The sequence below is a fragment of the Tachysurus fulvidraco genome, chromosome 16 (genome assembly GCF_022655615.1).
Source record: "Tachysurus fulvidraco isolate hzauxx_2018 chromosome 16, HZAU_PFXX_2.0, whole genome shotgun sequence".
NCBI classification, from domain to species: domain Eukaryota; kingdom Metazoa; phylum Chordata; class Actinopteri; order Siluriformes; family Bagridae; genus Tachysurus; species Tachysurus fulvidraco.
Genome location: NC_062533.1, coordinates 3,931,451 through 3,945,989, shown reverse-complemented (window position 1 = coordinate 3,945,989; position 14,539 = coordinate 3,931,451). Strand labels below are relative to the sequence as shown.

At 39.4% G+C, this 14,539-nt stretch overlaps 1 long non-coding RNA gene across 2 annotated transcripts; it reads right to left on the bottom strand.

The window, feature by feature from the left end:
- Window positions 1-7,701: 7,701 nt before the first annotated feature.
- LOC125139053 lies at window positions 7,702-9,762 on the bottom strand. 2 transcript variants are annotated; one of them, XR_007138165.1, is made up of 5 exons: window positions 9,632-9,762; window positions 9,441-9,534; window positions 9,161-9,267; window positions 8,628-8,895; window positions 7,702-8,537 (listed from the first exon to the last, which is right to left on the bottom strand). It is a non-coding gene; the product is annotated as an uncharacterized LOC125139053 (long non-coding RNA). The 2 variants fall into 2 exon arrangements; XR_007138164.1 differs by having other exon boundaries at window positions 8,628-9,267.
- Between the last annotated feature and the right edge of the window lie 4,777 nt (window positions 9,763-14,539).

Below are 14,539 nucleotides of genomic sequence, written 5' to 3'. Positions count from 1 at the left end.
ATCGTGGTCACTGCAGATGTTTCTCTATACAATATCTCCATTTAACAATTAACACATTACACTTAATTGCCATTGCACACTTGCACATTTGTACTATGTTTACTTCAATTGCACATTTCATACTTGCACATGTGTACATGCAAATTGTATATATTGTATACTTCAATTGCACATTTTTCTCACACTTGCAAATTTGTACATACAAATTGCCGATATTTGTATATGTGTATTTCAACTGGACATTTCACACCTGTACGTGTGTACATACAATTTCGTCTATACTGTATATGTCATCCTGTTACACTGTGGAGCTTCTGTCACTAAAACAAATTCCTCGCATGTGAAAACATACCTGGCAATAAAGCTCTTTCTGATTCTGATTTGCTCTCGTCCTACGGAAATATTTATACCAGGTTCTAAGGACTCTTGAAATCTCCATGAGTGAAACTTAGAACAGTTATAGAATATATTCACACTCTCTGGTGTCACCCAGATAAGGATGGGTGTCTGAGATCGAGTCTGGTTCCTCTCAAAGGTTCTTCCTCATTTCTTCTCAGGGAGGGTGGATTTTCCTCACCGACGTCACTTCTGACTACTCATCAGGGATCGATTTAAAATGTTTATATTCTGAATGCATATAATTCTGTAAAGCTGCTTTGTGATCTTGTCCATTTGCGCAATACAAATACAATTGAATTAAAATCGAGTCAAAATAAAACAACGAGACATTTACAAAAGTACTGGGCATGTATGTATTCACATTGTTCCATATTTATTTATTTATTTATTTATTTATTTATTTATTTATTTATTTATTTGCTTATTTATTTATTTATTTATTTATTTATTTATTTATTTATTTATTTATTTATTTATTTGCTTATTTATTTATTTATTTATTTATTTATTTATTTATTTATTTATTTATTTATTTATAGGCATGGCTACCTGCATAGTCACAGAGCTCCAACTGTACATTTCACTTAGTCCCGGAATACAGTACAGTCGAAGCCAAAAATGTACATAGACCCGAGCTCAAGACATTCAAACTCAATTATTCACAGCTCTAGACATTTTATGTTACTGTACGTTCCTTGTGTCAAGTCAATTAACTAACACATTATCTACTTTATTTCCACACACTGGCATTTCATTTCACGTTAATAGCTACGATTTGTTTCGGTTTTTATTTCTGTAAAAATGTTTAGTAGGTAAAAAGTTTACATTCATCTTATTTTTGATGTATTCGGTGGTGTTGCCTTTTAATCGCTTGAGCTTGAATAAAATGTTAAAAGTCACCTTCTAGAAGCTTCTCACCATACGTCCTTCTGACAGAAGTGGTGTAACTTGGTCAGGTTTGTGGGCCTCCTCGCTCAGACACGATTCTACAATTGAATATAAATATATTGGGTGTCGACATATTTGTTTAGAAGGGTTTTTTATGGAGTCCAGAACTCCAGGATATTGTATCATGTAATACTGGTAGAAATACAGTGCCTTGCGAAAGTATTCGGCCCCCTTGAGCTTTGTGACCTTTTGCCACATTTCAGGCTTCAAACATAAGGATATAAAACTGTAATTTTTTGTGAATAATCAAAAACAAGTGGGACACAATCATGAAGTGGAATGAAATTTATTGGATATTTCTAACTTTTTTAACAAATCAAAAACTGAAAAATTGGGCGTGCAAAATTATTCGGCCCCTTTACTTTCAGTGCAGCAAACTCTCTCCAGAAGTTCAGTGAGGATCTCTGAATGATCCAATGTTGACCTAAATGACTAATGATGATAAATAGAATCCACCTGTGTGTAATCGAGTCTCCGTATAAATGCACCTGCACTGTGATAGTCTCAGAGGTCCGTTTAAAGCCCAGAGAGCATCATGAAGAACAAGGAACACACCAGGCAGGTCCGAGATACTGTTGTGGAGAATAAAGCTGGATTTGGATACAAAAAGATTTCCCAAGCTTTAAACATCCCAAGGAGCACTGTGCAAGCGATAATATTGAAATGGGAGGAGTATTAGACCACTGCAAATCTACCAAGACCTGGCCGTCCCTCTAAACATTCAGCTCATACAAGGAGAAGACTGACCAGAGATGCAGCCAAGAGGCCCATGATGACTCTGGATGAACTGCAGAGATCTACAGCTGAGGTGGGAGACTCTGTCCATAGGACAACAATCAGTTGTATACTGCACAAATCTGGCCTTTATGGAAGAGTGGCAAGAAGAAAGCCATTTCTTAAAGATATCCATAAAAAGTGTCGTTTAAAGTTTGCCACAAGCCACCTGGGAGACACACCAAACATGTGGAAGAGGGTGCTCTGGTCAGATGAAACCAAAATTGAACTTTTGGCAACAATGCAAAACGTTGTGTTTGGCGTAAAAGCAACACAGCTCATCACCCTGAACACACAATCCCCACTGTCAAACATGGTGGTGGCAGCATCATGGTTTGGGCCTGCTTTTCTTCAGCAGGGACAGGGAAGATGGTTAAAATTGATGGGAAGATGGATGGAGCCAAATACAGGACCATTCTGGAAGAAAACCTGATGGAGTCTGCAAAAGACCTGAGACTGGGACGGAGATTTGTCTTCCAACAAGACAATGATCCAAAACATAAAGCAAAATCTACAATGGTTCAAAAATAAACATATCCAGGTGCTAGAATGGCCAAGTCAAAGTCCAGACCTAAATCCAATCGATAATCTGTGGAAAGAACTGAAAACTGCTGTTCACAAATGCTCGGAGGAATGGGCAAAAATTTCAGTCTCTCGATGTGCAAAACTGATAGAGACGTACCCCAAGTGACTTACAGCTGTAATCGCAGCAAAAGGTGGCTCTACAAAGTATTAACTTAAGGGGGCCGAATAATTTTGCACGCCCAATTTTTCAGTTTTTGATTTGTTAAAAAAGTTTGAAATATCCAATAAATTTCATTCCACTTCATGATTGTGTCCCACTTGTTGTTGATTCTTCACAAAAAATTACAGTTTCATATCATTATGTTTGAAGCCTGAAATGTGGAAAAAAGGTCGCAAAGTTCAAGGGGGCCGAATACTTTCGCAAGGCACTGTATGTATACATATTTTTGTTTTTGTTTATATGTACGTCCCAGTCTCGGAACTGAGAAGAATGATACCGTTGACCGCAGAACTTACACATTTCATGGTTATGCATACGTTTCGTTTAGAAAGTTGATTAGAGTGTTTACTTTATTCACATCTGAGGTTATTTTAAAACAAATGATTAAACCAGGGGACGGCAACCCGCGGCTCCGGAGCCGCGAGTGGCTCTTTCATCCCTCTGCTGCGGCTCCCTGTAGATTTGGAAAATAAATATTTAATTAAATTTTTTTATTTTTGTTAGTTAGTTTTTAAAAAAATGTAATTTTAAATTCTAAGATCATGATGCTCTTGTAACATTAAAATTAAAACCGTGTTTAATTTTTTTATTTTTAATTTATTTATTTATTTTGGTTGCTCAAAATATGCGTCATAACTGCCGACTTGCGAAAATTTTTGGTTTGCTGCAGCCGGAATCAAGCGCGTCTCAAGTTCTTAGTCGAGCCTGACACTTATCAGCCAATCAAAAAAGAGATTACACAATAGCCAATCAGAAAATAGCACTATCGGGGAAAGATTTAACGCAACAACCAATGAAAAAAAGCGAGGGGTTGGAGATGTCATGCTTGCCTGTCTTCAAAACTTGAGAGCCCTGGTCATGAATACGAAGGACTCAATTATATATTAAACATTTTATTTGAAAGTAAACTTCAACCCAGCGTCTTTTTTCTTAAGGTTAGTTCAAACTGTTCAAAATATTTTGTTTGCCTGCAGAAATAAAATCGCGTTTAATCGGTAGCAGTTAATTGATTTCATAAATGCAACACACTACAGTTTTTTCTATACTTTCCATAAAGGTAAAAAAACGATATATGCAGTGTTATCTTCATTTTAGATGTCAAAAGGGTTTTGTGGCTATAAAATACCCTGTGGTATTTTTTCTGTGGGAAATGGGTCCAAATGGCTCTTTGAGTGTTTAAGGTTGCCGACCCCTGGATTAAACTATATGGGAATTCCTCTAGGTCAAAAGTGTACATACACCACACTGACTGTCCCTTTAAACAATTTTAAAGATTCCAGAAATTTTGGTCATGCATTTCGCAGCTTCTGATTGGTCCGTTTGATGACGATTGATCACAGTCTTCCAGTTGGACAATGATCCTAAGCGAACCGTCAAAGTTGTAACAAAATAGCTTAAGGACAACAAAGTGTCTCAATCAGCTCTATACTGTAGTTCCCAAAGTGCCCGGTGGACTCGAGTTAAGACTCTGGTACAAGGACACAGTGACTGTAAAACCCAAACATATCAAATATTTCAGTTGTATACATCATATAAATGTGTTAACTTAGTCACACGCCTTTCTGTCATGACCATTCGAACAGGTTATGTTAGGGGATTTTTTTAAACGACTAAACCGTTTGTAGAACATCAAATCACTAACATAAGAAGAGTTACGACAATGCTAATTTAAGCTAAGCTACTTACATCTCTACAATGGCGTCATTTACAGTAAGGGAACATTGCGAGCATTGATGCTCCCTGGTTTTTGTGGTGCACTCTGGGAATTTTTCGGAACCAAACATGGCTTTTCTGATTGAGAGTGACAGAACTTCTTGAACTAGTGGCCTAGGAAGCCGATCGAGACACAGCCTGTGTGAAAGTACTGACCTGAGGCAGACATAAAATCCTCTTAGAATCCTGTGTGTAGGCCTCCAAACATTCTTCATCTGTATTACAGACAATAAGCATGTATTATTTATTCACTGCCTTTCTTTTTTCTTCTTCTTCTTCAAATGCACATGAACTTCACCTCTCACTGACTTTCTCCCTCTCACACTGACTATTCTTTTGAAGTGTGTCAGTAGACATCTGTGTAAAACACCGTCTGACCTCTCTCAGGTCAAGCGAAGAACGAAGAGATGAATTACGGAGTGTTTTTCCCCAATTCCTTTTTGAAAAACCAAGAATTCATCTCCCTCACACACACAGAGAGAGAGTGTTGTGAGTGAACACAGGTCACATGGAGAAGTTCCACGTTTCGTTTGAAGCTTTCAGCTCCGTTACCGTCTTCCTGCAGACTTAACCTCGTTTTGCTCCAGTACGATGCAGACCTCCGGACCGGTTCCTTTGCGTTTGCTTCCAAAACACACGGCTGCTTGGAAGTAGACCAGATGCACTTTTACAAAAGCGACTTCACAGTAATTTTCACGCGAGGCTAATGATACGTCTGAGCAATGGTTTGTAAAAAAGAAATAGATTGCTGAATGATGCAATCTAGAAAATAGGACTGTGGCATTTTATGAAAATAATTCTAAGCCAAGATTATATAAATAACTTTATACCAAAGTACTGTCAAGTGTGGATTCATTTTCTCTAAAAGTTTTGAAGTTTATATCAACGTTATGTATATCGTTCTTATAGCAACAGTTATTACACGGGATCTTGTACGGTCCTGATCCCCACGTTATCCCAAGACTAACATGTCCAAGACTAGGACTATATATGTTGTTGTTGTTGTTGTTGTTGTTGTTGTTGTTTGGTCACTAAGATGTAAGGAGATGTTTATTAGATCACTTATGGAAGAAGTCTCATGTCAGCATGTGCTAACAGTCTTCAAGACTAAGAGGGTGACTATATAACTGCTTCATAACATTCATTCATTCATTCATTCATTTTCTACCGCTATATCCGAACTTCTCGGGTCACGGGGAGCCTGTGCCTATCTCAGGCGTCATCGGGCATCAAGGCAGGATACACCCTGGACGGAGTGCCAACCCATCGCAGGGTGCTTCATAACAAATGTGTGTTATTACCCCTTTAATGCTGTGTCTGTGTGTGTGTTGTTTTTTTTTTGTCTCTCTTTTCTTTTACTTTTTCTCGGTCAGGTTCGGTCGATGTTATGTTGGTGTTATCGGGGCGAGGTTTGTGTGCACATGAGACTTGTTTACTGGAGTTCTTCTTAGCTTACTAATTTCTGCTTAGCCAGTTTCCCATCTCCTCACTTTAGTTCCTGTTATTGTTTATTTTTGACCTTGTGCATTCAGACATTTTGTTACAACACACCATCAGCTCTAGTTTACCCTGTTATTTCGCCTTTCCTTCTCTTTAGCCTGGTGTAACAGTAGCGTTAACAGTTAAATCATAGTGAACAAACAGTAGTCGTTCCCAAACCGCTGCGGTATACAAGCAACAAACCGCTTCAGGTTATAGAAAAATACATCATTTTAGGTTGGTAACAATCTTCAACTTCTAACATTTTTTTCCTCAGATCTTTTGATTCCTAAGACTTCCAATTCACTTATAAAGATGATTAATTGCACTTAATATGAAATGATTATTATTTGGAATTTTAACCGGTTCAAGTTGAATGTGGAAGTAATGACTGATGATTAATCACTCATGTTCAGCAACGTGAGTATTCTGGTTAGGGTCACGTCGGATCTGGATTTGCTCGACATCCTGCAGAGCGGGAACGCGTCCCTGATTAGACACCTGTTCATCATTTTCTTGCTGTATTTCTTCTGATTTAGTGACCCAGGATTAGGGTATATTCACTGATAGAGACTTCAAAGCACTTCTATAAGTCAGTCTGGATAAGAGCATCTGCCAAAATCAGTACATGTGAATGTCATCACAGTGTATACACACACACACACACACACACACACACACACACACACACACACACACACACACACACACACACACACACACACACACACACACTTATTTCCACCTAGGGGATGCATAGAAGAATGGAACTGATATGAATGGAATATGGAAACCATTGGACATCACATTGCATGAATTGAACATCACATGAATTCTTCCACTCCAACCTTAACACATCGCTGAGCTCTGTGCTTTGTGCACAGGGGCATTGTCATTGAGTCTGAGGCTGTTAGTTCCAGTGAAAGAAAATTGTATATTCTATACAACTGTGTGCTTTTACAATTTTGTTGTACAGGCGCACATGTGGGAGGCACGGTGGCTTAGTGGTTAGCACGTTCGCCTCACACCTCCAGGGTCGGGATTCGATTCCCGCCTCCGCCTTGTGTGTGTGGAGTTTGCATGTTCTCCCCGTGCCTCGGGGGTTTCCTCCGGGTACTCCGGTTTCCTCCCGCGGTCCAAAGACATGCATGGTAGGTTGATTGGCATCTCTGGAAAATTGTCCGTAGTGTGTGTGTGTGTGAGTGAATGAGAGTGTGTGTGTGCCCTGTGATGGGTTGGCACTCCGTCCAGGGTGCATCCTGCCTCGATGCCCGATGACGCCTGAGATAGGCACAGGCTCCCCGTGACCCGAGATAGTTCAGATAAGCGGTAGAAAATGAATGAATGAGGTGCACACGTTTAGCCATATAGTGTAACTTAGCATATGCCTTTGAGAGATGGAAAGGTTTTTAGAGTAAACCCATGCGACTCTGCATAGACAGTAACCCGAGCTCAGGCCCGCTGCACCCCGAGCTCTCTGATTATCAGTATAAATTCCTTTTCAGTGGCTAGACGAGCAGTGAGTCAGTAGGTTAAATTGCCAGGAATGAACTCCAGATATAGAACTGCAGCCTCTCTCAATCACTGAAAACATGCATAAAACATTTTGTATTTCAGGCATGTGTTTTTTATTATGTGTTCTGTACAGTCTCACACTGTCTGATGCTCTTTCAAAGGATCCAGCTGAAGAGAGAAAGTATTTTGCCGTTTCATCGACTCTCACTGCCTCTAAACGACTAACCGACTGATTTGTGATAGCGACACCATCACAAGCGTGCTGAAGTTTAATATTCATCCATGTACACTTTAATATTCTGTGTATTAAGCTTTAATACACAATACATAATACACAATATTCACAAATCATAGCTCTCACATATCTTTTCTCACATCCTACTGAGTAGAAGGTTTTAATGATTATATCATGATTTTTATGGATCAGTGTCTACAATAATAACAAAAATAACGCAAAGTGAATTAAGACATTCAGTCGTGAGATGTGGAGAGAACACTTATGTAAAAGAAAGGAGGCCACTCAGGGTTCAGTCTATCCTTATCTAACCTGGGCTGTGAATAAAGCATAACACCCTGAGAAGGATTGAATTGTTTATCACAGCAGAATACGGTGTACTGTGCGGCAAGGAGCCGTATGACCGGAGATCATAAACCAAATACCACCGGTGGGTATCGAGCGGAAAAATAGAACAGTGATGATATTTTTTGTATAATGTTCTTTAGAAATATTGCTAATGGAAGAATATACACAACATCCCAAAAGGGTAAGACATCAGGTGGAAAATTACCAGTTCTCTGCCTCAGATTCATACACACACACACACACACACACAGACACACACACACGTGTTTCACATGCTGGCCACTTTATAAGGAACACTTGTACATCATTCCTGCACTGTCACTGAGATGACATGCTGATGTTTCATGTGAAAATAAACTAAAGTTCTTGAATTGGGAGGCTCTAGGAAAAACACAAAAGTCACACAAAGTATAAATAACCAAATAAAGTGTTGTTGATGTCAACTCTGGACTGCGAAGATCTGTAACTTACCAAAATGCTGAATCAGGTGTGTTAGAGAAGCTACATAGCTACATATGCAGAGCAGGGGGTATCTAGGAGCAGACCTGGGAACCACTGTACTCTATGTATGGACACAGTGTTCCTGTACAACATCTGGAATCCATCCCAGCATGCCCTCCTGCACTTGACAGTATAAACACTCATCTGTCGGTGTATGTGTGTGTTGTGGGTTATTTTTGGCTTGGCTGGTGGATACCACTGAAGAAGGCAAAGTTATTCTGCTTTTGGCTTCACTATGCTAAATAAAGAAGAGAACAGAAGGCTGCAGCGCTTCATCACATGTTGCCTTCACATGTTATTGGGAAAATCTTATATACTGGAAAAATCTTCACCGCCTGATGTATGTATTTATACCGAAGAAAAACAATGTCATTTTGAGAGAGAGAGAGAGAGAGAGAGAGAGAGAGAGAGAGAGAGAGAGAGAGAGAGAGAGAGAGAGAGAGAGAGAGAGAGAAAGAGAGAGAGAACTTCTTGGGTGAACCTGAAATCCTACATCTAGTCACCTGAGAGAAAGAGATGGTTGCCATAGCAACAGGCAAACAAAGACTACAGTGTGCAGGAGAGGGCACAGGAGTTCAGCCTCACCACCCCATGTGAACTGGAAGTGTGTCTGTGAATGAGACAAAGAAGTGGGTTAGTGCATTAGTGACCTAGAAAAAATACAACAACTACAAAATACATTTTAGAAATGAGAAAAATCTTCTAAAACAGAAATGCAAGAACAATTCTGAAGCAACTTTATTCTCTTGCTAAGATGTCCAGTGAACAATTCACAGAAATAACCTCGTGACCTTGATCAAAAGTGCTCTGCTTCGCTTCGTCGTACGAACCCGAGTCGTCCTGAATTCGCGTGCTCGCCAAACACAACTGAGAAATACTAAAAAAAAAAAAAAAAAAGAGGCGTCAGCTTTTGATCTTGAGAAGCATAAAGCAAAAAGATGTTGATAGAAAATAAAGCTTTTTAATAAACACACCGTATAACACACAGGAATCGAACGTGTCTGAAGTGCTTTGGGTTCATTATAATTAATGACCAGTAACAAGCATAGCTCATTAAGGTCCTTCCGTTCTTCTCAGATGACTTCTGTGATGCTCGGAATAACCTAAAAAAACAAACCCCAACACGACACATACAGTATGTATTATTAGATTAGAGTAAAATAAGGTCAAAGCATTTCAGTTCCATTCAGTTCCAATTCCAGAAGTTGTTTGAAATGTTTTCTTAAGTAACTGAGTAATTGAAACAAAAACAAAAAAAACACACAGAGAGGAATGTACGTGTGTGTGTGTGTGTGTGTGTGTGTGTGTGTGTGTGTGTGTGTGTGTGTGTACACATCACTTTCATTCACATACCCTGCATCCATCATCTCTTTCAGTGGCTCTTTTTTCATTCCTCTCTGTATGAATGTTAATACAATCTAGTTATGAAGCCAAAGCAAATAAATTCCTCCTGCAGCTTTGACCTATTTTCCCAGTTCTTCAAAGCTCTTCACCCTAAATTACCTGCATTCATCTTCTTTTGGCTTTGTACTACAGAATTCACTGTATAATTGTGCTTTCTACACATTACACCACCTAATCCGAAGCAAATCCTGAGATAACGTACAGTATAACACAAACTAAAGGAAAAGGGCTACACTCTGTCCTACTTTACCTGAGCTCTGTTCTCTACTTGTATGATCTCGAATCTGGGATTCTGATCTGTCATTCTTTTAAAATAAGCAGTATTTCAATGGATCTTATCAGTCAAATTAACAGACCCTAACACAGTCGAGTAGAGTGTTAGAGCAAGGCTATGTCAGGACTAAGGTTAGGAATCACCTTTTATTTATTTTCACAATGGAAATTATGATTATTATTATTATTATTATTATTATTATTATTATTATTATTATTATTACTACTACAAGCCCAGAAGTGTTACTGTAAACTGAATGCGTGATAAAATATACAGAGCCGATCAATTACATCCTACTCAAGCTTTCACTAGATGTTGGAGAGTGTGTGTGGGGATCAGTGATCATTCAGCTACAAGAGCATTAGTGAGATCAGACACTGATGGTGTAAGAGTGAGGAGGTCTGGGGTTCAGTCGGTGTTCCAGCCAGTTCATCCCAAAGGTGTTCAGTGGGGTCGAGTCAGAGTCAGGGCTCTGTGCAGGACGCTCGAGTTCTTCATCTCCAAAATTAACACACCGTGTCTTCATGGAGCTCTGTGCTTTGTGCACAGGGGCTTTGTCATGGTTCCTCCTAGCAATTATCAAAACTTATCAGTTCGGGTGAAGGAAAACTGTAATGCTTCAGCATATAAAAACAAGCAAAAAGACCTCAGATTTTGGTTCTTGGCTGCTGGAACGGAATGGTCATGGTTTGATATCTTGTGCATTGTGAGATGCTTTTTTGCTCAGGTTTAAACGTTTCTACACATAAAACTGATGTTCAATCACTGTATTTTGTTTTTTGCACCACACTGTCTAAACTCTAGAGACTGTTGTGAAAATCCCAGATCAGCAGATTAGCACATCTGGTATCAACAATCATGCATTCTTAAAGTAGCCAAAATTTTATTTTTCCCCTCATTCTAATGGTTGATTATTTTGCTTGCAGCGCTAACACATGATTGTATAATGACATAATTACATGAATAAGTAGGTTTACATGTGTTCCTAATATACGAGTAAGTGTACACTGAAAAATATTTCGATGGGCCATGTTTCTGTACTCCTTTAGCGAAAGCGGCACCGTAGCCGATCTACTCCGCCAAGACCAAACCTACCTACATTCAATTCCCATCAATAACCATTCGTTCCAGGAGTTGTCATAATGAAAACCTCTTAATATTCCTCCTCCAGCATAATAAACAGCCGCTGGACCTCCGGCTGCTCATGTGGTTCTCTTTCGCTTGTACTCGATGATGTCTCCATTGTCGATGATAACAAATAATGATATCAATAATGATATCCAGAGAACTTCTGAAGCATTTGTATTTGAACTCAGCTGTGTAAAAGAAAGCCAGAACTTTTCCCCCGAGGAGCCCAATGTTGTCAATATCTCCAGTACGATATGCCGAAACGTATCTCTTCTTGATAGAAAGTTTACAACGTAGAATAAGCTGAACAGAATGTAGTTAAAGGCAATGGAAATAGCTGAAAGGCCCATCATAAGAACCAGAACAATGCCGGTTCTGTTAATAAAAGTTAATAAACAAATCTACATCGTTAGCGATGTCTTTGAATAAGTTTGCCTTTGTAATTTTTGTCCTGAATTGAAATTGATTTCTTTTGCACTTCTCCCTGAAACATAATTCTGTCAGGACCTGAATATCTTTGTATCTTTATATAATTGAAACTCTATTATTCTTCACTTCATTATATACAGTAGCTATTAGGACAGGAGCACATTATATTCGTCGTAATAGTTATTATCCACACATCTGTGTAATCCTTCGGGTCTCTTCGTGTTTTCGGTTGTTTTATATTTTTCTTATGTCTATTCATCTTATCCCTTCTGGAAAGTAGTTTTATATATGACATGTATGGGATGAACCAGACTCTGATTAGATCTGAGCTCCCTGTGGAGAGGCTGAACAACAAAAACAACAAAGTACATGCTTATTTTCTCTTGAATAGGTTTTGAATGAATATGCAATTAGAGTGGCTTAGAATAAATTTTCTCTGTTGTTGCTCACACAAATGCTACAGGGTACAAATTGCCTCCACTTTAGAGAGAGTTATACAGATTGATGGTGAATTTCTTTATTTTTCTTCCCCTGAAATTCCTACAGTATGCATTTGTCATTAACTTTTCTCACAAGTAAAGGAAAAGGATGAGGATTTGTTTGCCGAACATTCATTCACTCATTCATTCATTTTCTACCGCTTATCCGAACTTCTCGGGTCACGGGGAGCCTGTGCCTATCTCAGGCGTCATCGGGCATCGAGGCAGGATACACCCTGGACGGAGTGCCAACCCATTGCAGGGCACACACACTCTCATTCACTCACACACACACACACTACGGACAATTTTCCAGAGATGCCAATCAACCTACCATGCATGTCTTTGGACCGGGGGAGGAAACCGGAGTACCTGTGTTTGCTGAACATGTTCCTGTCAATGAATTTTGGTGCCACACTGGTTTCCAGCATAAATGAGAATAAATCTCTTCACAGCTTTTACACTGCCTCTCTCTCTCTCTCTCTCTCTCTCTCTCTCTCTCTCTTGCCTTCAATTCAGTTCTCAGGGTCTCATTAAGCTAATGCATGGCTCATAGCGGAACTATGTACGAGGCACACTGTAAATCTCTGCCACTTTATAAAAATGATTACACAAAGTATCTATTGACTCCTATTACAGTACACAATGAAGGATTGGCAAAAAAGACAGATACGTAAAGGTTTGAAGTTTGTCTTATATTGCAGGATGTTTATTAGTCTTTCTGGCCTTTTAAAATGTTGTCATGTTTACCTGTGACAAGAACATATATGTAACTCTTTCTATTTTTCTCTATTATGCTAAATCTGTTTGGAATTCAGGGAGGGGGCACGGTGGCTTAGTGGTTAGCACGTTCGCCTCACACCTCCAGGGCTGGGGTTCGATTCCTGCCTCCGCCTTGTGTGTGTGGAGTTTGCATGTTCTCCCCGTGCCTCGGGGGTTTCCTCCAAGTACTCCGGTTTCCTCCCCCGGTCCAAAGACATGCATGGTAGGTTGATTGGCATCTCTGGAAAATTGTCCGTTGTGTGTGTGTGTGTGTGTGAGTGAATGAGTGTGTGTGTGTGTGTGTGTGTGTGTGTGCCCTGTGATGGGTTGGTACTCCATCCAGGGTGTATCCTGCCTCGATGCCTGATGACGCCTGAGATAGGAAAATAGAAAATGAGTGAGTGAAATAATTTTGTTAGCATACATGTCAAAAAGTTTAGACTTTACACTGATTATTAATTTCATGCTCCTAGCTTTTGACTTCTTATGGAGTTTTGTGTCCGTCACTAAACACAAATGAGTGTGTACGAATCCAAAGAAAAGCAGCGTTTGAATTAAATCTGGTACAACTAGCAGAACATCTGGTCAGTTACACAAACATGTAGAAATAAACAGGACCTATAGTCGTTTCTGTTGCTGAAATGCTTCAGGACTTCTTCCTTTTGAACAAAGCTTAAAATCCTCCCGGTTAGGTCGTCTTGGATCATTTGGCCAGAACTATATTTAGGAAAGTCAGCAAGATTCTCCTAACATCATAATCTCTAGCCGAACATACCGTCTTAGACGTACATCTGGGAATCTGACATGCCGTGTAAACAGAGCCACGTGTCTGAAGCTTCCAGTGTCGGATCTTGTACAAGCCAGCATTACATTTCAAATTTCGATCCAGCTGAATCTGCTTCCATCCAGTTCACTGAGCCACAGAACTTCTGTTCAACAAGTTTGTATTATTTTGACTAACGATCCTCCGGAGGAGAGTTGCGGTTCAGACACAGTGTTTATCTCCCTGCAAGCACATGTTTTAAACCCGAACGTGTGTGACATTTGCTACCAAACGTGTACTGACCGTATTTTCTCACCTCAAACATTTCTCTGGAAGAACATTATAAAAAAAAAAGTAATAAAAAATAGTTTAGATAAAAACAGTAGCTGCACATGGTCAAACAAGGTGGAAACCGTTATCCGTCCTGGTATTATTTCAGTTGCGAAGGTTCTGAATGAGGCGGACACAATTTCTGTGTTAACATTTATAAATAAACATCCCTTTTTCACAGTGTGTAAGAGCTGCATGAATTTTCAGACTCCTGTAAATGACTAAGGATAAAAAAAAAAATACCATGTTGTGAAGTCTGTTTAGCTATAAAACGTCAATGAAAAACATTTCTTCCGAATTTGTCCCGTCGAAT